The sequence below is a fragment of the Hippocampus guttulatus genome, chromosome 1 (genome assembly GCF_054856545.1).
Source record: "Hippocampus guttulatus isolate MCC_2025c chromosome 1, RoL_Hgut_1.0, whole genome shotgun sequence".
NCBI classification, from domain to species: domain Eukaryota; kingdom Metazoa; phylum Chordata; class Actinopteri; order Syngnathiformes; family Syngnathidae; genus Hippocampus; species Hippocampus guttulatus.
Genome location: NC_141261.1, coordinates 33,133,184 through 33,155,262, shown reverse-complemented (window position 1 = coordinate 33,155,262; position 22,079 = coordinate 33,133,184). Strand labels below are relative to the sequence as shown.

Below are 22,079 nucleotides of genomic sequence, written 5' to 3'. Positions count from 1 at the left end.
GGGGTAGGACTAGATAAGTTTTTTACTTCTTCCTACTCCCTTGAACATAATAACTGTGTTGTATGAAGATTGATTTCTTTCTTTTTTTATCTACCTTATTTTCTGTCAAATTATTACTGTATATATGTTTTATGTTCAATAAACAAACAAACAAACAAAAAAAATACTTACAAGTACACAGATTTGCCTGACACAGACAACAGGAACCCAGTTACATGCGATGAGGCCTCAGTGAGAATTGAACTCACAACCCCTGGTTTACTAGACCAGTGCTCTAACCACTGAGCTACGAGGCCTTCCTGGTGCCTTGGGCGTTAACATGTTTGTTAACGTCGTTAACGTTTGTCCGGGAAAAGCCAAGTCCGTTGCTTGACTTGCAGTAGAAAGTGATGCACACATTTAATAAAAATGATTTATTAGATACAATCACATAACGGGGTAGGACTAGATAAGTTTTTTACTTCTTCCTACTCCCTTGAACATAATAACTGTGTTGTATGAAGATTGATTTCTTTCTTTTTTTATCTACCTTATTTTCTGTCAAATTATTACTGTATATATGTTTTATGTTCAATAAACAAACAAAAAAGAAATACTTACAAGTACACAGATTTGCCTGACACAGACAAAGGGAACCCAGTTACATGCGATGAGGCCTCAGTGAGAATTGAACTCACAACCCCTGGTTTACTAGACCAGTGCTCTAACCACTGAGCTACGAGGCCTTGCAGGCGCCTTGGGCGTTAACATTTTTGTTAGCTGACTGTTAGCATGTTAGCGTGGTAGCAAAATCATAGTCAAAAATAGTCGTGTTCTCAGCAGATTTGTCCAGGAAAAGCCAAGTCCGTTGCTTGACTTGCAGTAGAAAGTGATGCACACATTTGAGGAATACTTACAAGTACACAGATTTGCCTGACACAGACAACAGGAACCCAGTTACATGTGATGAGGCCTCAGTGAGAATTGAACTCACAACCCCTGGTTTACTAGACCAGTGCTCTAACCACTGAGCTATGAGGCCTTGCAGGCGCCTTGGGCGTTAACATTTTTGTTAGCTGACTGTTAGCATGTTAGCGTGGTAGCAAAATCATAGTCAAAAATAGTCGTGTTCTCAGCAGATTTGTCCAGGAAAAGCCAAGTCCGTTGCTTGACTTGCAGTAGAAAGTGATGCACACATTTGAGGAATACTTACAAGTACACAGATTTGCCTGACACAGACAACAGGAACCCAGTTACATGCGATGAGGCCTCAGTGAGAATTGAACTCACGACCGCTGGTTTACAAGACCAGTGCTCTAACGACTGAGCTATGAGGCCTTGCATGCTAGCTGGCCGTTAGCATTTTTGTTCACGTGCTACGAAAATTAGCGCCTCAAAATAGTCTGGTCTCAGCAGACTTTTCTGGGAAAAGCCAAGTGCATTGCTGGACTTGCAGTCGAAAAATAAAGAAAAGTTATGTTCTCCACATTTGAAGGACACTGACAAATACACAGGTGACAGTAACTCAATTACATGCGATGAGGTCTCAGTGAGAATTGAACTCACGACCCCTGGTTTACGAGACCAGTGCTCTAACCACTGAGCTATGAGGCCTTGCATGCTCGGTGACTGTTAGCATTTTTATTAGCGTGCTACCAAAATCAGAGTCAAAAATAGTGAGGTCCTCAGCAGATTTGTCCGGGAAAAGCCAAGTCCATTGCTTGACTTGCAGTAGAAAGTGATGCACACATTTTAGGAATACTGACAAGTACACAGATTTGCTTGACACAGACGATAGGAAGTCAGTTCCATGTGATGAGGCCTCAGTGAGAATTGAACTCACGACCCCTGGTTTACAAGACCAGTGCTCTAACGACTGAGCTATGAGGCCTTGCATGCTAGCTGGCCGTTAGCATTTTTGTTCACATGCTATGAAAATTAGAGTCAAAATAGTCTGGTCTCAGCAGACTTTTCTGGGAAAAGCCAAGTCCACTGCTGGACTTGCAGTCGAAAAATAAAGAAAAGTGATGTACTCCACATATGACGGACACTGACAAGTACACAGGTGACAGTAACTCAATTACATGCGATGAGGTCTCAGTGAGAATGGAACTCACGACCGCTGGTTTACAAGACCAGTGCTCTAACCACTGAGGTATGAGGCCTTGCATGCTCAGTGACTGTTAGCATTTTTATTAGCGTGCTACCAAAATCAGAGCCAAAAGGGGGGTCCTCAGCAGATTTGTCCGGGAAAAGCCAAGTCCACTGCTTGACTTGCAGTAGAAAGTGATGCACACATTTTAGGAATACTGAAAAGTACACAGATTTGCTTGACACAGATAACAGGAATTCAGTTACATGTGATGAGGCCTCGGTGAGAATTGAATTCACGACCCCTGGTTTACGCGACCAGTGCTCTAACCACTGAGGTATGAGGCCTTGCATGCTAGCTGGCCGTTAGCATTTTTGTTCGCGTGGTACGAAAATTAGCGCCTCAAAATAGTCTGGCCTCAGCAGACTTTTCCGGGAAAAGCCAAGTCAATTGCTGGACTTGCAGTCGAAAAATAAAGAATAGTGATGTTCTCCACATTTGAAGGACACTGACAAGTGCACAGATGACAGTAACTCAGTTACATGCGATGAGGCCTCAGTGAGAATTGAACTCAGGACCCCTGGTTTACTAGACCAGTGCTCTAACCACTGAGCTATGAGGCCTTGGGCGTTAACATTTTTGTTAGCTGACTGTTAGCATGTTAGCGTGGTACCAAAATCATAGTCAAAAATAGTCGTGTTCTCAGCAGATTTGTCCGGGAAAAGCCAAGTCCGTTGCTTGACTTGCAGTAGAAAGTGATGCACACATTTGAGGAATACTTACAAGTACACAGATTTGCCTGACACAGACAACAGGAACCCAGTTACATGCGATGAGGCCTCAGTGAGAATTGAACTCTCGACCCCTGGTTTACAAGACCAGTGCTCTAACGACTGAGCTATGAGACCTTGCAGGCTCATTGGCCGTTAACATGTTTGTTAACGTGCTACCAAAATCACAGCCTCGAGGTGCTGAGCAGATTTTTCCGGGAAAAGCCAAGTCCATTGGTTGACTTGCAGTAGAAAGTTGAAGCGAAAGTAATGTTCTCCACTTTTGAAGGATACTGACAAGTCCACAGGCTTGCTTGACACACTTGTTAGGAATTCAGTAACATGCAATGAGGCCTCAGTGAGAATTGAACTCACGACCCCTGGTTTACTAGACCAGTGCTCTAACCACTGAGCTATGAGGCCTTGCATGCTAGCTGGCCGTTAGCATTTTTGTTCACATGCTACCAAAATCCTAGCCTCAAAAATAGTCGAGTCCTCAGCAGATTTGTCTGGGAAAAGCCAAGTCGTTGCTTGACTTGCAGTCGAAAAATGAAGAGAAGTAACATTCTCCACATTTCAACATCACTGTCAAGTACATAGACTTGCTTGATACACTTCACTGGAACACAGTTATATGGGACGAGATGAGGCCTCAGTGAGAATTGTACCCACGACCCCTGGTTTACTAGACCAGTGCTCTAACCACTGAGCCATGAGGCCTTGCGTTCTAGCTGGCCGTTAGCATTTTTGTTCATGTGCTACGAAAATTAGCGCCTCAAAATAGTCTGGTCTCTGCAGACTTTTCCGGGAAAAGCCAAGTCAATTGCTGGACTTGCAGTCGAAAAATAAAGAATAGTGATGTTCTCCACATTTGAAGGATATTGACAAGTGCACAGATTTGCTTGACACAGATAACAGGAACTCAGTTACATGTGATGATCCCTCGGTGAGAGTTGAATTCACGACCCCTGGTTTACAAGACCAGTGCTCTAACGACTGAGCTATGAGGCCTTGCATGCTAGCTGGCCGTTAGCATTTTTGTTCACATGCTATGAAAATTAGAGTCAAAATAGTCTGGTCTCAGCAGACTTTTCTGGGCAAAGCCAAGTCCATTGCTGGACTTGCAGTCGAAAAATAAAGAAAAGTTATGTTCTCCACATTTGAAGGACACTAACAAACACACAGATGACAGTAACTCAGTTACATGCAATGAGGCCTCAGGGAGAATTCAACTCACGACCCCTGGTTTACAAGACCAGTGCTCTAACCACTCAGCTATGAGGCCTCACATGCTAGCTGACTGTTAGCATTTTTGTTTGCGTGCTACCAAAATCAGAGTCAAAAGGGGGGTCCTCAGCAGATTTGTCCGTGAAAAGCCAAGTCCACTGCTTGACTTGCAGTCGAAAGTGATGCACACATTTTAGGAACACTGAAAAGTACACAGATTTGCTTGACACAGATAAAAGGAACTCAGTTACATGTGATGATCCCTCGGTGAGAGTTGAATTCACGATCCCTGGTTTACTAGACCAGTATTCTAACCACTGAGCTATGAGGCTTTGCATGCTAGCTGGCCGTTAGCATTTTTGTTCACGTGCTACGAAAATTAGCGCCTCAAAATAGTCTGGTCTCAGCAGACTTTTCCGGGAAAAGCCAAGTCAATTGCTGGACTTGCAGTCGAAAAATAAAGAATAGTGATGTTCTCCACATTTGAAGGACACTGACAAGTACACAGAGGACAGTAACTCAGTTACATGCGATGAGGCCTCAGTGAGAATTGAACTCACGACCCCGGGTTTACTAGACCAGTGCTCTAACCACTGAGCTATGAGGCCTTCCTGGTGCCTTGGGCGTTAACATGTTTGTTAACGTGCTACCAAAATCACAGCCTCAAGTCGGGTGCTGAGCAGATTTTTCCGGGAAAAGCCAAGTCCATTGGTTGACTTGCAGTAGAAAGTTGAAGCGAAAGTAATGTTCTCCACTTTTGAAGGATATTGACAAGTGCACAGATTTGCTTGACACAGATGACAGGAACTCAGTTACATGTAATGAGGCCTCAGTGAGAATTGAACTCACGACCCCAGTGCTCTAACCACTGAGCTATGAGGCCTTGCAGGCGCCTTGGGCGTTAACATTTTTGTTAGCTGACTGTTAGCATGTTAGCGTGGTACCAAAATCATAGTCAAAAATAGTCGTGTTCTCAGCAGATTTGTCCGGGAAAAGCCAAGTCCGTTGCTTGACTTGCAGTAGAAAGTGATGCACACATTTGAGGAATACTGACAAGTACACAGATTTGCCTGACACAGACGACAGGAACCCAGTTACATGCGATGAGGCCACAGTGAGAATTGAACTCACGACCCCTGGTTTACGAGACCAGTGCTCTAACCACTGAGCTATGAGGCCTTGCATGCTAGGTGACTGTTAGCATTTTTATTTGCGTGCTACCAAAATCAGAGTCAAAAATAGTGGGGTCCTCAGCAGATTTGTCCGGGAAAAGCCAAGTCCGTTGCTTGACTTGCAGTAGAAAGTGATGCACACATTTGAGGAATACTGACAAGTACACAGATTTGCCTGACACAGACAACAGGAACCCAGTTACATGCGATGAGGCCTCAGTGAGAATTGAACTCACGACCGCTGGTTTACAAGACCAGTGCTCTAACGACTGAGCTATGAGGCCTTGCATGCTAGCTGGCCGTTAGCATTTTTGTTCACGTGCTACGAAAATTAGCGCCTCAAAATAGTCTGGTCTCAGCAGACTTTTCTGGGAAAAGCCAAGTCCATTGCTGGACTTGCAGTCGAAAAATAAAGAAAAGTTATGTTCTCCACATTTGAAGGACACTGACAAATACACAGGTGACAGTAACTCAATTACATGCGATGAGGTCTCAGTGAGAATTGAACTCACGACCCCTGGTTTACGAGACCAGTGCTCTAACCACTGAGCTATGAGGCCTTGCATGCTCAGTGACTGTTAGCATTTTTATTAGCGTGCTACCAAAATCAGAGTCAAAAATAGTGAGGTCCTCAGCAGATTTGTCCGGGAAAAGCCAAGTCCATTGCTTGACTTGCAGTAGAAAGTGATGCACACATTTTAGGAATACTGACAAGTACACAGATTTGCTTGACACAGACGATAGGAAGTCAGTTCCATGTGATGAGGCCTCAGTGAGAATTGAACTCACGACCCCTGGTTTACAAGACCAGTGCTCTAACGACTGAGCTATGAGGCCTTGCATGCTAGCTGGCCGTTAGCATTTTTGTTCACATGCTATGAAAATTAGAGTCAAAATAGTCTGGTCTCAGCAGACTTTTCTGGGAAAAGCCAAGTCCACTGCTGGACTTGCAGTCGAAAAATAAAGAAAAGTGATGTACTCCACATATGACGGACACTGACAAGTACACAGGTGACAGTAACTCAACTACATGCGATGAGGTCTCAGTGAGAATTGAACTCACGACCGCTGGTTTACAAGACCAGTGCTCTAACCACTGAGCTATGAGGCCTTGCATGCTCAGTGACTGTTAGCATTTTTATTAGCGTGCTACCAAAATCAGAGCCAAAAGGGGGGTCCTCAGCAGATTTGTCCGGGAAAAGCCAAGTCCACTGCTTGACTTGCAGTAGAAAGTGATGCACACATTTTAGGAATACTGAAAAGTACACAGATTTGCTTGACACAGATAACAGGAATTCAGTTACATGTGATGAGGCCTCGGTGAGAATTGAATTCACGACCCCTGGTTTACGCGACCAGTGCTCTAACCACTGAGGTATGAGGCCTTGCATGCTAGCTGGCCGTTAGCATTTTTGTTCACGTGCTACGAAAATTAGCGCCTCAAAATAGTCTGGCCTCAGCAGACTTTTCCGGGAAAAGCCAAGTCAATTGCTGGACTTGCAGTCGAAAAATAAAGAATAGTGATGTTCTCCACATTTGAAGGACACTGACAAGTGCACAGATGACAGTAACTCAGTTACATGCGATGAGGCCTCAGTGAGAATTGAACTCAGGACCCCTGGTTTACTAGATCAGTGCTCTAACCACTGAGCTATGAGGCCTTGGGCGTTAACATTTTTGTTAGCTGACTGTTAGCATGTTAGCGTGGTACCAAAATCATAGTCAAAAATAGTCGTGTTCTCAGCAGATTTGTCCGGGAAAAGCCAAGTCCGTTGCTTGACTTGCAGTAGAAAGTGATGCACACATTTGAGGAATACTTACAAGTACACAGATTTGCCTGACACAGACAACAGGAACCCAGTTACATGCGATGAGGCCTCAGTGAGAATTGAACTCTCGACCCCTGGTTTACAAGACCAGTGCTCTAACGACTGAGCTATGAGACCTTGCAGGCTCATTGGCCGTTAACATGTTTGTTAACGTGCTACCAAAATCACAGCCTCGAGGTGCTGAGCAGATTTTTCCGGGAAAAGCCAACTCCATTGGTTGACTTGCAGTAGAAAGTTGAAGCGAAAGTAATGTTCTCCACTTTTGAAGGATACTGACAAGTCCACAGGCTTGCTTGACACACTTGTTAGGAATTCAGTAACATGCAATGAGGCCTCAGTGAGAATTGAACTCACGACCCCTGGTTTACTAGACCAGTGCTCTAACCACTGAGCTATGAGGCCTTGCATGCTAGCTGGCCGTTAGCATTTCTGTTCACATTCTACCAAAATCCTAGCCTCAAAAATAGTCGAGTCCTCAGCAGATTTGTCTGGGAAAAGCCAAGTCGTTGCTTGACTTGCAGTCGAAAAATGAAGAGAAGTAACATTCTCCACATTTCAACATCACTGTCAAGTACATAGACTTGCTTGATACACTTCACTGGAACACAGTTATATGGGACGAGATGAGGCCTCAGTGAGAATTGTACCCACGACCCCTGGTTTACTAGACCAGTGCTCTAACCACTGAGCTATGAGGCCTTGCGTTCTAGCTGGCCGTTAGCATTTTTGTTCATGTGCTACGAAAATTAGCGCCTCAAAATAGTCTGGTCTCTGCAGACTTTTCCGGGAAAAGCCAAGTCAATTGCTGGACTTGCAGTCGAAAAATAAAGAATAGTGATGTTCTCCACATTTGAAGGATATTGACAAGTGCACAGATTTGCTTGACACAGATGACAGGAACTCAGTTACATGTAATGAGGCCTCAGTGAGAATTGAACTCACGACCCCTGGTTTACAAGACCAGTGCTCTAACGACTGAGCTATGAGGCCTTGCATGCTAGCTGGCCGTTAGCATTTTTGTTCACATGCTATGAAAATTAGAGTCAAAATAGTCTGGTCTCAGCAGACTTTTCTGGGAAAAGCCAAGTCCATTGCTGGACTTGCAGTCGAAAAATAAAGAAAAGTTATGTTCTCCACATTTGAAGGACACTGACAAATACACAGATGACAGTAACTCAGTTACATGCAATGAGGCCTCAGGGAGGATTGAACTCACGACCCCTGGTTTACAAGACCAGTGCTCTAACGACTGAGCTATGAGGCCTTGCAGGCTCATTGGCCGTTAACATGTTTGTTAACGTGCTACCAAAATCACAGCCTCTAGTCGGGTGCTGAGCAGATTTTTCCGGGAAAAGCCAAGTCCATTGGTTGACTTGCAGTAGAAAGTTGAAGCGAAAGTAATGTTCTCCACTTTTGAAGGATACTGACAAGTCCACAGGCTTGCTTGACACACTTGTTAGGAATTCAGTAACATGCAATGAGGCCTCAGTGAGAATTGAACTCACAACCCCTGGTTTACTAGACCAGTGCTCTAACCACTGAGCTACGAGGCCTTGCAGGCGCCTTGGGCGTTAACATTTTTGTTAGCTGACTGTTAGCATGTTAGCGTGGTAGCAAAATCATAGTCAAAAATAGTCGTGTTCTCAGCAGATTTGTCCAGGAAAAGCCAAGTCCGTTGCTTGACTTGCAGTAGAAAGTGATGCACACATTTGAGGAATACTTACAAGTACACAGATTTGCCTGACACAGACAACAGGAACCCAGTTACATGTGATGAGGCCTCAGTGAGAATTGAACTCACAACCCCTGGTTTACTAGACCAGTGCTCTAACCACTGAGCTATGAGGCCTTGCAGGCGCCTTGGGCGTTAACATTTTTGTTAGCTGACTGTTAGCATGTTAGCGTGGTAGCAAAATCATAGTCAAAAATAGTCGTGTTCTCAGCAGATTTGTCCAGGAAAAGCCAAGTCCGTTGCTTGACTTGCAGTAGAAAGTGATGCACACATTTGAGGAATACTTACAAGTACACAGATTTGCCTGACACAGACAACAGGAACCCAGTTACATGCGATGAGGCCTCAGTGAGAATTGAACTCACGACCGCTGGTTTACAAGACCAGTGCTCTAACGACTGAGCTATGAGGCCTTGCATGCTAGCTGGCCGTTAGCATTTTTGTCCACGTGCTACGAAAATTAGCGCCTCAAAATAGTCTGGTCTCAGCAGACTTTTCTGGGAAAAGCCAAGTGCATTGCTGGACTTGCAGTCGAAAAATAAAGAAAAGTTATGTTCTCCACATTTGAAGGACACTGACAAATACACAGGTGACAGTAACTCAATTACATGCGATGAGGTCTCAGTGAGAATTGAACTCACGACCCCTGGTTTACGAGACCAGTGCTCTAACCACTGAGCTATGAGGCCTTGCATGCTCGGTGACTGTTAGCATTTTTATTAGCGTGCTACCAAAATCAGAGTCAAAAATAGTGAGGTCCTCAGCAGATTTGTCCGGGAAAAGCCAAGTCCATTGCTTGACTTGCAGTAGAAAGTGATGCACACATTTTAGGAATACTGACAAGTACACAGATTTGCTTGACACAGACGATAGGAAGTCAGTTCCATGTGATGAGGCCTCAGTGAGAATTGAACTCACGACCCCTGGTTTACAAGACCAGTGCTCTAACGACTGAGCTATGAGGCCTTGCATGCTAGCTGGCCGTTAGCATTTTTGTTCACATGCTATGAAAATTAGAGTCAAAATAGTCTGGTATCAGCAGACTTTTCTGGGAAAAGCCAAGTCCACTGCTGGACTTGCAGTCGAAAAATAAAGAAAAGTGATGTACTCCACATATGACGGACACTGACAAGTACACAGGTGACAGTAACTCAATTACATGCGATGAGGTCTCAGTGAGAATGGAACTCACGACCGCTGGTTTACAAGACCAGTGCTCTAACCACTGAGCTATGAGGCCTTGCATGCTCAGTGACTGTTAGCATTTTTATTAGCGTGCTACCAAAATCAGAGCCAAAAGGGGGGTCCTCAGCAGATTTGTCCGGGAAAAGCCAAGTCCACTGCTTGACTTGCAGTAGAAAGTGATGCACACATTTTAGGAATACTGAAAAGTACACAGATTTGCTTGACACAGATAACAGGAATTCAGTTACATGTGATGAGGCCTCGGTGAGAATTGAATTCACGACCCCTGGTTTACGCGACCAGTGCTCTAACCACTGAGGTATGAGGCCTTGCATGCTAGCTGGCCGTTAGCATTTTTGTTCGCGTGGTACGAAAATTAGCGCCTCAAAATAGTCTGGCCTCAGCAGACTTTTCCGGGAAAAGCCAAGTCAATTGCTGGACTTGCAGTCGAAAAATAAAGAATAGTGATGTTCTCCACATTTGAAGGACACTGACAAGTGCACAGATGACAGTAACTCAGTTACATGCGATGAGGCCTCAGTGAGAATTGAACTCAGGACCCCTGGTTTACTAGACCAGTGCTCTAACCACTGAGCTATGAGGCCTTGGGCGTTAACATTTTTGTTAGCTGACTGTTAGCATGTTAGCGTGGTACCAAAATCATAGTCAAAAATAGTCGTGTTCTCAGCAGATTTGTCCGGGAAAAGCCAAGTCCGTTGCTTGACTTGCAGTAGAAAGTGATGCACACATTTGAGGAATACTTACAAGTACACAGATTTGCCTGACACAGACAACAGGAACCCAGTTACATGCGATGAGGCCTCAGTGAGAATTGAACTCTCGACCCCTGGTTTACAAGACCAGTGCTCTAAAGACTGAGCTATGAGACCTTGCAGGCTCATTGGCCGTTAACATGTTTGTTAACGTGCTACCAAAATCACAGCCTCGAGGTGCTGAGCAGATTTTTCCGGGAAAAGCCAAGTCCATTGGTTGACTTGCAGTAGAAAGTTGAAGCGAAAGTAATGTTCTCCACTTTTGAAGGATACTGACAAGTCCACAGGCTTGCTTGACACACTTGTTAGGAATTCAGTAACATGCAATGAGGCCTCAGTGAGAATTGAACTCACGACCCCTGGTTTACTAGACCAGTGCTCTAACCACTGAGCTATGAGGCCTTGCATGCTAGCTGGCCGTTAGCATTTTTGTTCACATGCTACCAAAATCCTAGCCTCAAAAATAGTCGAGTCCTCAGCAGATTTGTCTGGGAAAAGCCAAGTCGTTGCTTGACTTGCAGTCGAAAAATGAAGAGAAGTAACATTCTCCACATTTCAACATCACTGTCAAGTACATAGACTTGCTTGATACACTTCACTGGAACACAGTTATATGGGACGAGATGAGGCCTCAGTGAGAATTGTACCCACGACCCCTGGTTTACTAGACCAGTGCTCTAACCACTGAGCCATGAGGCCTTGCGTTCTAGCTGGCCGTTAGCATTTTTGTTCATGTGCTACGAAAATTAGCGCCTCAAAATAGTCTGGTCTCTGCAGACTTTTCCGGGAAAAGCCAAGTCAATTGCTGGACTTGCAGTCGAAAAATAAAGAATAGTGATGTTCTCCACATTTGAAGGATATTGACAAGTGCACAGATTTGCTTGACACAGATAACAGGAACTCAGTTACATGTGATGATCCCTCGGTGAGAGTTGAATTCACGACCCCTGGTTTACAAGACCAGTGCTCTAACGACTGAGCTATGAGGCCTTGCATGCTAGCTGGCCGTTAGCATTTTTGTTCACGTGCTATGAAAATTAGAGTCAAAATAGTCTGGTCTCAGCAGACTTTTCTGGGAAAAGCCAAGTCCACTGCTGGACTTGCAGTCGAAAAATAAAGAAAAGCGATGTTCTCCACATATGACGGACACTGACAACTACACAGGTGACAGTAACTCAATTACATGCGATGAGGTCTCAGTGAGAATTGAACTCACGACCCCTGGTTTACTAGACCAGTGCTCTAACCACTGAGCTATGAGGCCTTGCATGCTAGGTGACTGTTAGCATTTTTATTTGCGTGCTACCAAAATCAGAGTCAAAAATAGTGGGGTCCTCAGCAGATTTGTCCGGGAAAAGCCAAGTCCATTGCTTGACTTGCAGTAGAAAGTGATGCACACATTTTAGGAATACTGACAAGTACACAGATTTGTTTGACACAGACGATAGGAAGTCAGTTCCATGTGATGAGGCCTCAGTGAGAATTGAACTCACGACCCTTGGTTTACAAGACCAGTGCTCTTACCACTGAGCTATGAGACCTTGCAGGCTCCTTGGGCGTTAACATTTTTGTTAACGTGCTACCAAAATCACAGTTCCAGCAGATTTGTCTGGGAAAAACAAAGTCCGTTGCTTGACTTGCAGTAGAAATTTAAAGAGAGAGTGATGTTCTTCACATTCGAAGGATACTGACAAGTCCACAGATTTGCTGGACACAGATGACAGGAACTTAGTTACACGTGATAAGGCCTCAGTGAGAATTGAAATGACAATTAGAGGTAAGATCGGGCCTAAAAAATCCAGCCCGACCCGACCCGGCCAGCGGGTATTAAAGACCGTCCTGGCCCGAGCACGACCAATTAACTTGATTTGCACACCCGAGCCTGAAGCAAACTCCAAATTTCATATTTTATTTGTTAGGACTTGGGAGGAGGAGGCGTGATTTATGATAACAAATTAAAGCATGCCTTTTGTAACAAAATCTGACTTAAACAAGACTGTATAAACATTTACATCTTTCATATTTCTGTTTCTGCAGACAGTACATTAACCGACAATTTTCCATCATTGCTGGATTTTTTTTAAGAGTTCACCGGAAATATTTAAGGACATCCGTCATTTTGAAGAGTTGAAAATTGGGCCATAAACCACAGCAGCAGTGCATCCTTAAGAATCGAGCGCGGCACTTTTAAGAGAGAAAAGCAGAGAGACATTTTAGGCCCAAAATTCGGGTCGGGTCGGATTGGGCTTGGGTTTGGGCTTCAGATCTTACCTCTAGTAGACAGGGAGCGAACAACATTAGGAGGATTTTGAACATTTAAGTCCACAATAGAAAAGATTAATCTTTTATTTTGCTTAGTTTGGACACCCAAAAAGCTTTCAATCGATTGAAATTGAGCTTTTTTTTTTTTACATCAAACAAGAATAGCTTTTGTTCATCACTAAATAATTAAGGAAGTTATGATATTTTAAAGGCTTCAAACAGTCAGTAACTTTTTCCATTGTTACAATGGAATGGCCTGTGACTGAGTGTCTGTGCAAAGCGTCGTGCGACTGTTTCGGGACAAGTAAGAGCAAAGAGAAGCATTTTGAGCCCAGATAACATAGGGAACAACGATGTGTGCCTTGAAAGCCATTTCTGCAGTGTGCCCCCCCTTCTGCCTGTTGTTTCATTTGGCTACCCGAAATTCCCACATCATCTCCGGCAATGTACGCAAGCTTATCCCGGTGGACATTTGCTCTGCTTCTCATGTCTTTCAAATCAGTTGTGTAGGCAGACATAAATATTGCGTCTAGCTTCCAACAATTTTTGGGTCGACGAAGATGAGTTATCCCGTCGTGCGTGCAATAAACGTAGATACTGCATGAAAGTGATTCAATCCGAAACGATGTGACAGAGGAGATTCCACTGCACATCATATCTAAAAATAGACGCGGAAAGCATTTTTAACAAGTCAGAGGTAATTTTTCTGAGATGCAAAACAGACGTGCGCAACGTGATCTCACGAAAATGGCATCACAAAAAATGGCGGAAAAGTTGACCTCAAGATATACAGTAGTTACAGTTCAACTTGTTAGTTGCCCGAATGTTGTCTTAAGACTATTTTTTTTTAACTCACTGGATTCTGACCAATGCAGTACTGGGCTGCATGATTGTAGCCGCATGCAGCTCGTCTAAGTCTTTGTCTCTTCGACACAAGGCGTCCGGAGGTGTTAAACCATGTTAGTCACGCAGACAAGAAGTGTCTTCCTACTTATGACGAGAGACTGGACGTGGTGCACAAGATCACAATTTGGTGTTCAGTACCGTATTTCTTCACACTAAAAAATGCACTCGATTATGAGGCGCACCTTCAACGAATGGCCTATTTTATAATTTCTTTTCATACATTGGACCCACCGCATTATAAGATGCAATTTACAATGCATCCACTAAAAAGAGCTACACTCAAGGGAATGCCAACAGAATGATCAGATGTCAGGAAAACGTATTGAATAAAGCAGCGACACAGTTCACTTAACCAACAGCAAGTTATAACATTGACTCATTCACGATGAACTCTCTTGCCGCTGCTTTATTTCCGTGTTCAACCGCTTAACCGATCGCCTTAGCGTTTAAACTCTGCGTTGTAAGCATGTCTCTAGCAAGGAGCCATTTTGGGGTTGAAATATTAGCGTAATGACCATACACAAGGCGCATTGGATTTTAAGGCGCGCTGTGAGCTTTTAAGAAAATGGAAGGCTTTTAGGTGCGCCTTTTCGTGGGGAAAATACGGTATTTAAAAAGTGACTTGAACAAAAGGGGAAAATATTGGAAAGTATCCATATCATTCATGCCACATTTGCTAACGGCAAAGCTAGTGGCAGATTAGCAAATGTGGTGTCATTAAAGAAAACTATTTTGTTCCCTCAAGTTCTTTTTGGATTGGATTGGATCAACTTTATTGTCAAATGTACTGTACGTGTAACATACAGCACGGATGAAATTTCTTCCCTCTCAACATAAAACAAGAGGAGCCACTGCGGGTGTCCGTGCCGCTATTAAAAGTAAAGTTAACCAAAAAAAAAAGACAAAATAATACAAAGCAACACATGAGACACAGACAATCGTGCACTCTTAACCACTTTCCTGCATACACTGTGTTGTCTGAAGCAGTTATCGATGAAAGAGGAGAACAGTCAGTCCATAACACCCTCGCCCGACTATCCAGGAACACGTCCATACTCCCCTACTTTTTTTTTTTCCTTTTCTGAGCAAAAAACAAACGCACATGCAAATAATGCCTCTGTTGACATGACGTTTTGTCTAGCCTCCCCGACGGACTCGCACTGATGGACTAACTAACTCTTGACAGAAGCACGCAACGATCAGATGGGGTCTGTAGTGTGATGTCTGACCCGATCCAAGACAAACAACGATATTTATCTGGGAGTGTGACAGCGCAACCATCTTGAATGCCAAAAGTTGTGTAGTTTGAGAAAGCCATTAAGATAACCCGTGACTTAGCCTTGCCCAATACAGAACGACTTGGGATTCGTTTTGAAACTTGCGCATATGAGATTTGATCCCATCTCTGCTTGGCAGTAAAGTTTTTAATCTGGGATTCGTGAGAAAAGCATGCATATATAGAGCAGAAAGAATAAGGGAGGAGACAGAACACTACTAAGAACAGACACAGATAGAGGGGAGAAAAAAAACATGGGATTAATAATTTAGTCTGACTGTTCTCTTTCTACTTCCCTTTAGTGGGCTGGTGATGTTGTGAGGTGAAAGGAGGCAAGGGAGCAGGATGGGAAAACAAGGAAAGGAGATGACATGAGGACAGAAGGAAAGGAAACGAGGGAGGTGAAGCACGGCAGAGTGGAGAGATGCGGCGGCAAAAACTGACTATTTAGTGAATTGAAATGACGTGTGACGTATTCGTTTTGCGTGTGTGTGCGCATCTTCTCGGCATTCAGCAAATGCTGTCTTCCCTCACTCAGAGATCCACCTGCGTCACTTGCCACTTGTTACCCTGGTAACAGTGGACTTCCCCATGCCTGTGCGAAGCTGTGCGTGTGGGCGGGTGTCTGAGTGTGAATTATGACTCATCCTGCTCATTTCACAGTGGCTATCCTCACACTCCTCCAATGTGGGGAACACCCATGCAAAGGTGTCTCCTCCTTGTCTGAACTCCCCCTTCCTCGCTTGATTTCAGCACCATGCTCTCTCTGACGGAGTAAACACTGGTAAGCTGGTGGACTAGTAAAAGTAAGAGGACTCATTTAACATATGCAGTTAAAGTATAAGGTCAAAATAGATTTTTACTTAGTTATATTCACTACACATTATGATAACTCGGGGCTCTATTTTAATAGAGAGCGCATGTGTACTCGGACATAAAATCTGGCACATCTTGATTTTCAATGAGCATGTTTGAGAATTTGGCAGACCTGTATTGCCCAATGTTGGGCGTTCCAGCAGACCAAGGGTGTTTTCTTTTACACGGCCTGAAAGTAGAGGACATTTTAGACCTGCTAAAAGCAAGTCTGAGTTGTGGTGCAGTATGATTTTGGTGGATTTAAACAAGATGGAGGCAGACAGATTCTGAGCTCATGCCAGCGTGTGTGGTGGATGTCATCATAGTTCATTCATAAATATGTCAACATTGTGCATCGAACCCTCGACCGTACAAATCAATCAATGTAATGCATTGTTCTTTATGTCAACTTTATCAATTCTGAAAATCACGCCCCTCTGGCTGCCGCACAGCTAGCGAGGTTGTTACTCACTTTTGTCACATTTATCAAACTACCAGTGACGTGTGTTGAGGTTCATGCCTGGGGAGGTACTGACTCCTCAGGAGATGGATGTAAAAATATGAATCCAAAATAGAAGATTAAAACTGTGTTAATGTGTTAAGTTTAAGCAACAGACCAATGTGTAATTTCCCTTGGGATTAAATACTCTAATTCTATTTTCATATTTTTAATGGTGAAATCATTTACACTACAGTATTGGCTAAAAGAAAATTCATGAAAAGCACAGAGCAGCCCCTGCCAATTTGTTTCCATGAGCGTCATCTGATTTTGTTTTGGGGCGGGGGAGTGTCAAAATTAATTGATTAAGCGATTAAAGCGATCAATCGTCATGCACTTTGAAAATCAATTAATCAAATAAAGTACATTTATACACTTTTCGGGTCAAATGAATAACTCAAAAACTTTGGTCAGTCACTTTTTTAAATCGTTTCGGTTATTTTTGACTCAACTGTTTGAGGCCCGCGGCCCTTGTGAGGATAAGCGGATTCGAAAATGAATGGATGGCTGGATGTTTTAGGATCGACCTACCTACTTGCCTACTAAACTACTTTAATTAGAAAACAGTATTTATTTTGTTGTTACAATCTTATCATTGCCCAAAGACAGCCGGCATAGGCTCAAACACAGCTGTGATCCTCACGACTATACAGTAAGCGGTACTTACAAGGACGCCCAAACTCAGCTCAGGAATTTAAGATATAGAGGCCCATGGTGCATGAGAGGGAGGGCCAAAAATTTGTTATTCCTCCTCCTTATTCCATATTAGACCAAGGCGGTCTGAAATAGGTAATGTGCATTGTGTAGCCATCTTTGCCCTATGTGACATTTTGGAGGCTTCCGAACTATTGTTTGCAACTCAAGAGATGCTCTGTCATGGTATTCCCTCTGAGTTATGGTCATATGTCTGGCCAAATCAAATAATGGTGAACCATTGCTGTATTAGGGGGTGTCGCAATGCCTTCCATGGTCACAAAGAGAAAAATGCTGGCAACGGATTCAGTTTTGACAGGTTCGTTTCAGAGCTCACAAAAAGAATTCAGGAGGCTTTGTTATCAGACAAAAATACATAAATAAATCACCTTTGACAATAATCTGCCTTTGCAACCATGCTGAAATGTCCTTGGGCAAGATACTTAATCTCCAATTGCTCCTGATACTGCGTCCCTCAGTAGGTGAATGTGGTAACAGTGTAAAACCTGAGGTAGAAAAGTGCTGTATAGTGTAAGGCCGGCCTGGTGGGCAACTGGTTAGTGCGTTGGCCTCACAATGCAGAGGGTTCAATTTTGGCTCTGGCCTTCCTGCGTGGAGTTGGCATCTCCCACATTCCAAAAACATGCGTGGTAGGTTAACGGAATGCTCTAAATTGCCTCTAGGTGTGAGTGCGAGCGTGGATGGTTGTTTGTCTATGTTTGCCCTGCGATTGGCTGACAACCAGTTCAGGGTGGACCCCGCCTACTGCCCTGAAGACAGCTGGGATAGGTTACGGCACACCTTGTCAAGATAAGCGGGTCAGAAAATGGATGGATGGATGAGAGTCAGTCATGGTGGCAGGAATTTTTCTCTGAAATTTTTCTTCTGTTTGTAGGTGTTTGACCGAGTTGTGGAAGGGCTGAGATTAAAAAATGGGTTCTTGTGATTTCACTTCATATTCTCTTTTTTTTTTTTTTTTTTGAATAAAAGTATAATACACACTTGTGGTGTGTGGTAGACATGCCTTCAAATTTGCCCCAAGGAATAGATTTGGATCCTATCGTCCAACCACTGTATTTGATTATGTCTTTATACCCCCTTATGAGGGTGCACATAAGGGGGTTCAATGTCAAGTCAAGTCAAGTCAAGTCAACAGTATTTATAGAGCACTTTCAAACAGCCATCGCTGCATACAAAGTGCTGTACATGGAGCAATTTAACATGCACAATAAACAGTAAGACAAATCGGTAATAAAGGCGGTAGAAAGCACCAAACAGTAAAACCAAGAACAAATCTAAGTCATGCTGAGTCGAATGCCAAAGAATACAAGTGAGTTTTGAGGAGGGTTTTGAAGATGGGCAGCGAGGAGGCTTGCCGAATGTTTAGTGGGAGGTCATTCCAGAGAGGAAAAGGCTCGATCCCCTCTGAGCCTCAGTTTAGTTCTTGGTACTTCTAATAAAGTCTGGTCCACAGACCTGAGGCGCCGGGCAGGTGTGTAGGGGCGGATGAGCTCAGAGAGGTAAGGTGGCGCGAGATTATTCAGAGATTTGAAAACAAATAAGAGGATCTTGAAAATAACTCTAAAATGAATGGGGAGCCAGTGAAGGGATGCCAGAGTAGGAGTTATGTGCTCCCTCTTACGAGTACCAGTCAAGAGGCGAGCGGCGGCATTCTGGACCAGCTGAAGGCGCTTAATGGAGGACTGGCTGACTCCAAAGTAAAGGGCATTGCAGTAATCGAGCCGGGATGTGACAAAGGCATGAATTACCGTCTCAAAGTGTTCATGTGAGAGGAGAGGTTTTATGTGACAGAAATGCCCCAATTGTATGCCTGCATCACCTCGCTGTTTTCCCCTGTTTCTATAGGGGAATGCTTGTTGCAGGCTAATTTGAAGCACTTATGAGATGCAGCTAGTGCTCCTTCAGGTGTTGGGCCAGGCTCTTCTTCTTAACCCCTTGGGAGATTGTCAGATTTGGGGGAGGGGGGACCGGTGAGCAGCAGAGTTGAGTATGTGCGTTGTGTGCAAAAGCATTTTTCGAAATCTCTGCTTCTATTGCCCAACAGGTTATTTTGGTCTTGTTCTGTCATTTATTTATTTTTGGGCCTCTAGTATCGCCAGGTGAGGCCTTGCTACAGCTGTCACTTGATGTCAGCTTCAAGAATGGGAATACCAAATTTAATTAATCTGGACAAGGCCTGTACGATAAAGCAGCGTCAAAGTTGCGTTCCTCAAAACCATGTTTTTGTCCGAGCACCACCTCCAAACAGGAGGCGAGTAAAAAGGCTTTCCAACTGAATATGATTTTTTGCAAAGAAGCATTGTTACAATAAATTCAACCTCAATCAAATTAGCCTACTTTACGACAACAAAAAGGACATGTCAGAAAGTGTATAACCATCTGATTTTGATTGATGCAAGACAAAAATGAACCATTCTGAATAATGGTCGATAGGCGACGCTATTCTACCTGTGACGCCGCAGAAGAAGATCACAAGACACGTGTGTGAGTGTATTCGAAAACTGGAGCCGTTTATCACGATTGAAAACGGAGTGTGTCTCATTTGTGAGCATCTTTGTAGTCTGCTTTCGGTGTGTACAAGTGAAAATTGCATGAGGCATGTCTGCGGATGAAAGATGAATCCGAGAGCAGAATTAGTCATTAGTCAATCGGCTTGCTCTAAAAAGTAGCAGTAGGCATGCATTTCAGTGTACGTAAAGCTTTGGTTTGTTTGCAACGATTTCCCTTTGAGTGTGACATGGATGCAGCACACACGTACATTCCACTATTCTGATATAATAAGCAAAGTATCAGCAATAAAAAAGAAACTTTAATTGCAGGATAGAATGGCATCAGGCAAATCAGCATATATCCGTGAGACATTTCCAGCCAAGACGACACTGATTTATTCAGCCATGAAAGCAAGCAGAAAAACGACTTGCAGTCCAGCTGTCGAGCCCCGTTGCCTGGCACCGCGCTTACATGTACTCTGGCGCTCTCAAGTGGCCTTCAAAGTAAATTGTGTTTGTGTTCCTCGCTGTCCACGGGGCTGAAGCGTTTGTTCTGCGACATGACTGTACTCTGAAGACCAGACAGCGAGAAGCGGAAAAACTTTGACCAGTTGAGATCATTAATGGGAGGTACTTATGCCCTAGACCGTGACTGTCACGTGATGTTACGTCAGTAATATGTTTGATTGGATTGGATTGGATAAACTTTATTGTCAAATGTACTGTATGTGGAACATACAACAACACATGGGTATAGTGGCAGCTCTTGGCCTGCATTTCTAAACTTCTTTCAAGCAACTGTCACTAGGCGCATTTGGTAACAGGTGAACAAGTGAACGAGGAGCTTGCTTACCCGTACAGTGTAGTTGGGTTGAAAATAATTGAGCAACCGTGTGGGATAGATTGTGGTCACCTACGACCATGCATTTTCGGTTATGAATATAATTGTTAGCATGGGAATTAAGCGTGATGCACATGATTTTTAACATCTTCAACCATTTTTTAAAGTGCGAGATCCCACACATCTCATGTCTCTTACTGGCAACGTGACAAGCTCCTCAAAAGATTGAATGGGACCTGGAAGTTGCTCTCGTGCTCCTGTTTTGAGTAGCATATCAAACGCTCATTGAGGTGCAAGAATTGAGCATCGAGGCGCTTCCACAGGGTAGCTTAAATTGATGTATCCTCTGCGGAAGCCCTGAAGCTTCACAATGGTAGCGTATGAAAACGGGCGTGTACCAGCATGATCGTCAACGACCCAGGACTTCAAATTAAATTGATGCTTGTGCCATTTCATGATTATTTCAGTGTGAATATATTTTTGTTGAGTGTTCTATTTTGTGCATGTACTTGATACCAAAAAGACTTGATTACACTGGCCCATGGTGACGACACTGAACCACATCTGTTTCTTAGGTCTGCAGTAATTAGGATGCTATTTCTTAGACACATTTGGCTGCGTAAAGATAATTTAAAAACGTGTTGATGGGGCTTTCCTTTTTTCACATTCAATCTAATGCAGGGGTGCCCATTACGTCGATCCTGATCGATCCGTAGATCTAGCACTCGTCCCAAGTAGATCCGAGGGTTGTAGAGGAGAAAAAACAAACAAACAACCATTTGTGTGTCTTTGTACATGTTAGTAATATATTAATGTACACTGCACCCTAATCATCCCATCAGTCTCATTTTCACAAAAAAATTTACAAAAATACAATAAAATAAAGCAGGTAAATCTTTGATCTACAGTGGCGCGAGACCAACGTCACCGGAAGTTATTCGCGCTCAGCAGTCTGCAATCGCAGCTTGTGATCAGAGTTGTTGCGCTATACCTTTTACCGTCATTATTCTCATTCAGAGTTTGCTTCGTGTACAATTCACCGAGGGCACGGGCAAAGAATAGGAATCTAGAGGGCCCATGGAAGCACTTTAAAACGGTACGTGTGAGCTACGATAGTTAACAGGCTGCAAAAGTGCATCGCATGCCTCCGTGTTAGGCTGTTTCTCGTCATGGCATACGCGTGTGTCTGAATGTGTGTGTGTGTGTGTGTGTGTGTGTGTGTGCGTGCATGCGCGTGCGCGGTAAGGGGCGATCCCGGGAGGTTGATTGATCGAAAAGTAGATCTTCGGTCCAAAAAGTTTGGGCACCCCTGATTCTCATGCATTGGCAGCAACTACTTCTTATTTATTTATTTATTATTATTAGTTATGAGTCATTCCAAATATGAATTGTGCGCATTGGTAGTGGAGGGGGTGTGTGGGTGACACGATTGGGACAGAGCTTGTCTTTGCAGTTTTAAGTTGTGAACCATGTCAGTG

At 43.7% G+C, this 22,079-nt stretch overlaps 36 non-coding genes across 36 annotated transcripts; all 36 read right to left on the bottom strand.

Moving 5' to 3' along the window:
- Positions 1-223: 223 nt before the first annotated feature.
- Positions 224-296, bottom strand: trnat-agu (transfer RNA threonine (anticodon AGU)). Its single transcript has one exon. It is a non-coding gene; the product is annotated as a tRNA-Thr (tRNA).
- A 356-nt stretch (positions 297-652) lies between these two features.
- On the bottom strand, positions 653-725 carry trnat-agu (transfer RNA threonine (anticodon AGU)). The gene has a single exon. It is a non-coding gene; the product is annotated as a tRNA-Thr (tRNA).
- Positions 726-948: 223 nt separating this feature from the next.
- trnat-agu (transfer RNA threonine (anticodon AGU)) lies at positions 949-1,021 on the bottom strand. The gene has a single exon. It is a non-coding gene; the product is annotated as a tRNA-Thr (tRNA).
- Positions 1,022-1,244: 223 nt separating this feature from the next.
- On the bottom strand, positions 1,245-1,317 carry trnat-ugu (transfer RNA threonine (anticodon UGU)). The gene has a single exon. It is a non-coding gene; the product is annotated as a tRNA-Thr (tRNA).
- A 203-nt stretch (positions 1,318-1,520) lies between these two features.
- trnat-cgu (transfer RNA threonine (anticodon CGU)) lies at positions 1,521-1,593 on the bottom strand. Its single transcript has one exon. It is a non-coding gene; the product is annotated as a tRNA-Thr (tRNA).
- Positions 1,594-1,797: 204 nt separating this feature from the next.
- On the bottom strand, positions 1,798-1,870 carry trnat-ugu (transfer RNA threonine (anticodon UGU)). Its single transcript has one exon. It is a non-coding gene; the product is annotated as a tRNA-Thr (tRNA).
- A 201-nt stretch (positions 1,871-2,071) lies between these two features.
- On the bottom strand, positions 2,072-2,144 carry trnat-ugu (transfer RNA threonine (anticodon UGU)). Its single transcript has one exon. It is a non-coding gene; the product is annotated as a tRNA-Thr (tRNA).
- A 477-nt stretch (positions 2,145-2,621) lies between these two features.
- On the bottom strand, positions 2,622-2,694 carry trnat-agu (transfer RNA threonine (anticodon AGU)). The gene has a single exon. It is a non-coding gene; the product is annotated as a tRNA-Thr (tRNA).
- A 212-nt stretch (positions 2,695-2,906) lies between these two features.
- On the bottom strand, positions 2,907-2,979 carry trnat-ugu (transfer RNA threonine (anticodon UGU)). Its single transcript has one exon. It is a non-coding gene; the product is annotated as a tRNA-Thr (tRNA).
- Positions 2,980-3,191: 212 nt separating this feature from the next.
- On the bottom strand, positions 3,192-3,264 carry trnat-agu (transfer RNA threonine (anticodon AGU)). The gene has a single exon. It is a non-coding gene; the product is annotated as a tRNA-Thr (tRNA).
- A 224-nt stretch (positions 3,265-3,488) lies between these two features.
- trnat-agu (transfer RNA threonine (anticodon AGU)) lies at positions 3,489-3,561 on the bottom strand. Its single transcript has one exon. It is a non-coding gene; the product is annotated as a tRNA-Thr (tRNA).
- A 492-nt stretch (positions 3,562-4,053) lies between these two features.
- trnat-ugu (transfer RNA threonine (anticodon UGU)) lies at positions 4,054-4,126 on the bottom strand. Its single transcript has one exon. It is a non-coding gene; the product is annotated as a tRNA-Thr (tRNA).
- Positions 4,127-4,603: 477 nt separating this feature from the next.
- Positions 4,604-4,676, bottom strand: trnat-agu (transfer RNA threonine (anticodon AGU)). Its single transcript has one exon. It is a non-coding gene; the product is annotated as a tRNA-Thr (tRNA).
- A 498-nt stretch (positions 4,677-5,174) lies between these two features.
- On the bottom strand, positions 5,175-5,247 carry trnat-cgu (transfer RNA threonine (anticodon CGU)). Its single transcript has one exon. It is a non-coding gene; the product is annotated as a tRNA-Thr (tRNA).
- Positions 5,248-5,451: 204 nt separating this feature from the next.
- On the bottom strand, positions 5,452-5,524 carry trnat-ugu (transfer RNA threonine (anticodon UGU)). Its single transcript has one exon. It is a non-coding gene; the product is annotated as a tRNA-Thr (tRNA).
- A 203-nt stretch (positions 5,525-5,727) lies between these two features.
- On the bottom strand, positions 5,728-5,800 carry trnat-cgu (transfer RNA threonine (anticodon CGU)). The gene has a single exon. It is a non-coding gene; the product is annotated as a tRNA-Thr (tRNA).
- Positions 5,801-6,004: 204 nt separating this feature from the next.
- On the bottom strand, positions 6,005-6,077 carry trnat-ugu (transfer RNA threonine (anticodon UGU)). Its single transcript has one exon. It is a non-coding gene; the product is annotated as a tRNA-Thr (tRNA).
- Positions 6,078-6,278: 201 nt separating this feature from the next.
- On the bottom strand, positions 6,279-6,351 carry trnat-ugu (transfer RNA threonine (anticodon UGU)). The gene has a single exon. It is a non-coding gene; the product is annotated as a tRNA-Thr (tRNA).
- Positions 6,352-6,828: 477 nt separating this feature from the next.
- On the bottom strand, positions 6,829-6,901 carry trnat-agu (transfer RNA threonine (anticodon AGU)). The gene has a single exon. It is a non-coding gene; the product is annotated as a tRNA-Thr (tRNA).
- A 212-nt stretch (positions 6,902-7,113) lies between these two features.
- Positions 7,114-7,186, bottom strand: trnat-ugu (transfer RNA threonine (anticodon UGU)). Its single transcript has one exon. It is a non-coding gene; the product is annotated as a tRNA-Thr (tRNA).
- Positions 7,187-7,398: 212 nt separating this feature from the next.
- On the bottom strand, positions 7,399-7,471 carry trnat-agu (transfer RNA threonine (anticodon AGU)). Its single transcript has one exon. It is a non-coding gene; the product is annotated as a tRNA-Thr (tRNA).
- A 224-nt stretch (positions 7,472-7,695) lies between these two features.
- Positions 7,696-7,768, bottom strand: trnat-agu (transfer RNA threonine (anticodon AGU)). Its single transcript has one exon. It is a non-coding gene; the product is annotated as a tRNA-Thr (tRNA).
- Positions 7,769-7,986: 218 nt separating this feature from the next.
- On the bottom strand, positions 7,987-8,059 carry trnat-ugu (transfer RNA threonine (anticodon UGU)). Its single transcript has one exon. It is a non-coding gene; the product is annotated as a tRNA-Thr (tRNA).
- Positions 8,060-8,260: 201 nt separating this feature from the next.
- trnat-ugu (transfer RNA threonine (anticodon UGU)) lies at positions 8,261-8,333 on the bottom strand. Its single transcript has one exon. It is a non-coding gene; the product is annotated as a tRNA-Thr (tRNA).
- Positions 8,334-8,549: 216 nt separating this feature from the next.
- trnat-agu (transfer RNA threonine (anticodon AGU)) lies at positions 8,550-8,622 on the bottom strand. Its single transcript has one exon. It is a non-coding gene; the product is annotated as a tRNA-Thr (tRNA).
- Positions 8,623-8,845: 223 nt separating this feature from the next.
- Positions 8,846-8,918, bottom strand: trnat-agu (transfer RNA threonine (anticodon AGU)). The gene has a single exon. It is a non-coding gene; the product is annotated as a tRNA-Thr (tRNA).
- A 223-nt stretch (positions 8,919-9,141) lies between these two features.
- Positions 9,142-9,214, bottom strand: trnat-ugu (transfer RNA threonine (anticodon UGU)). The gene has a single exon. It is a non-coding gene; the product is annotated as a tRNA-Thr (tRNA).
- Positions 9,215-9,417: 203 nt separating this feature from the next.
- On the bottom strand, positions 9,418-9,490 carry trnat-cgu (transfer RNA threonine (anticodon CGU)). The gene has a single exon. It is a non-coding gene; the product is annotated as a tRNA-Thr (tRNA).
- Positions 9,491-9,694: 204 nt separating this feature from the next.
- On the bottom strand, positions 9,695-9,767 carry trnat-ugu (transfer RNA threonine (anticodon UGU)). Its single transcript has one exon. It is a non-coding gene; the product is annotated as a tRNA-Thr (tRNA).
- Positions 9,768-9,968: 201 nt separating this feature from the next.
- trnat-ugu (transfer RNA threonine (anticodon UGU)) lies at positions 9,969-10,041 on the bottom strand. Its single transcript has one exon. It is a non-coding gene; the product is annotated as a tRNA-Thr (tRNA).
- A 477-nt stretch (positions 10,042-10,518) lies between these two features.
- trnat-agu (transfer RNA threonine (anticodon AGU)) lies at positions 10,519-10,591 on the bottom strand. Its single transcript has one exon. It is a non-coding gene; the product is annotated as a tRNA-Thr (tRNA).
- Positions 10,592-10,803: 212 nt separating this feature from the next.
- On the bottom strand, positions 10,804-10,876 carry trnat-ugu (transfer RNA threonine (anticodon UGU)). The gene has a single exon. It is a non-coding gene; the product is annotated as a tRNA-Thr (tRNA).
- A 212-nt stretch (positions 10,877-11,088) lies between these two features.
- Positions 11,089-11,161, bottom strand: trnat-agu (transfer RNA threonine (anticodon AGU)). Its single transcript has one exon. It is a non-coding gene; the product is annotated as a tRNA-Thr (tRNA).
- Positions 11,162-11,385: 224 nt separating this feature from the next.
- On the bottom strand, positions 11,386-11,458 carry trnat-agu (transfer RNA threonine (anticodon AGU)). Its single transcript has one exon. It is a non-coding gene; the product is annotated as a tRNA-Thr (tRNA).
- Positions 11,459-11,950: 492 nt separating this feature from the next.
- trnat-agu (transfer RNA threonine (anticodon AGU)) lies at positions 11,951-12,023 on the bottom strand. Its single transcript has one exon. It is a non-coding gene; the product is annotated as a tRNA-Thr (tRNA).
- A 204-nt stretch (positions 12,024-12,227) lies between these two features.
- trnat-ugu (transfer RNA threonine (anticodon UGU)) lies at positions 12,228-12,300 on the bottom strand. Its single transcript has one exon. It is a non-coding gene; the product is annotated as a tRNA-Thr (tRNA).
- Between the last annotated feature and the right edge of the window lie 9,779 nt (positions 12,301-22,079).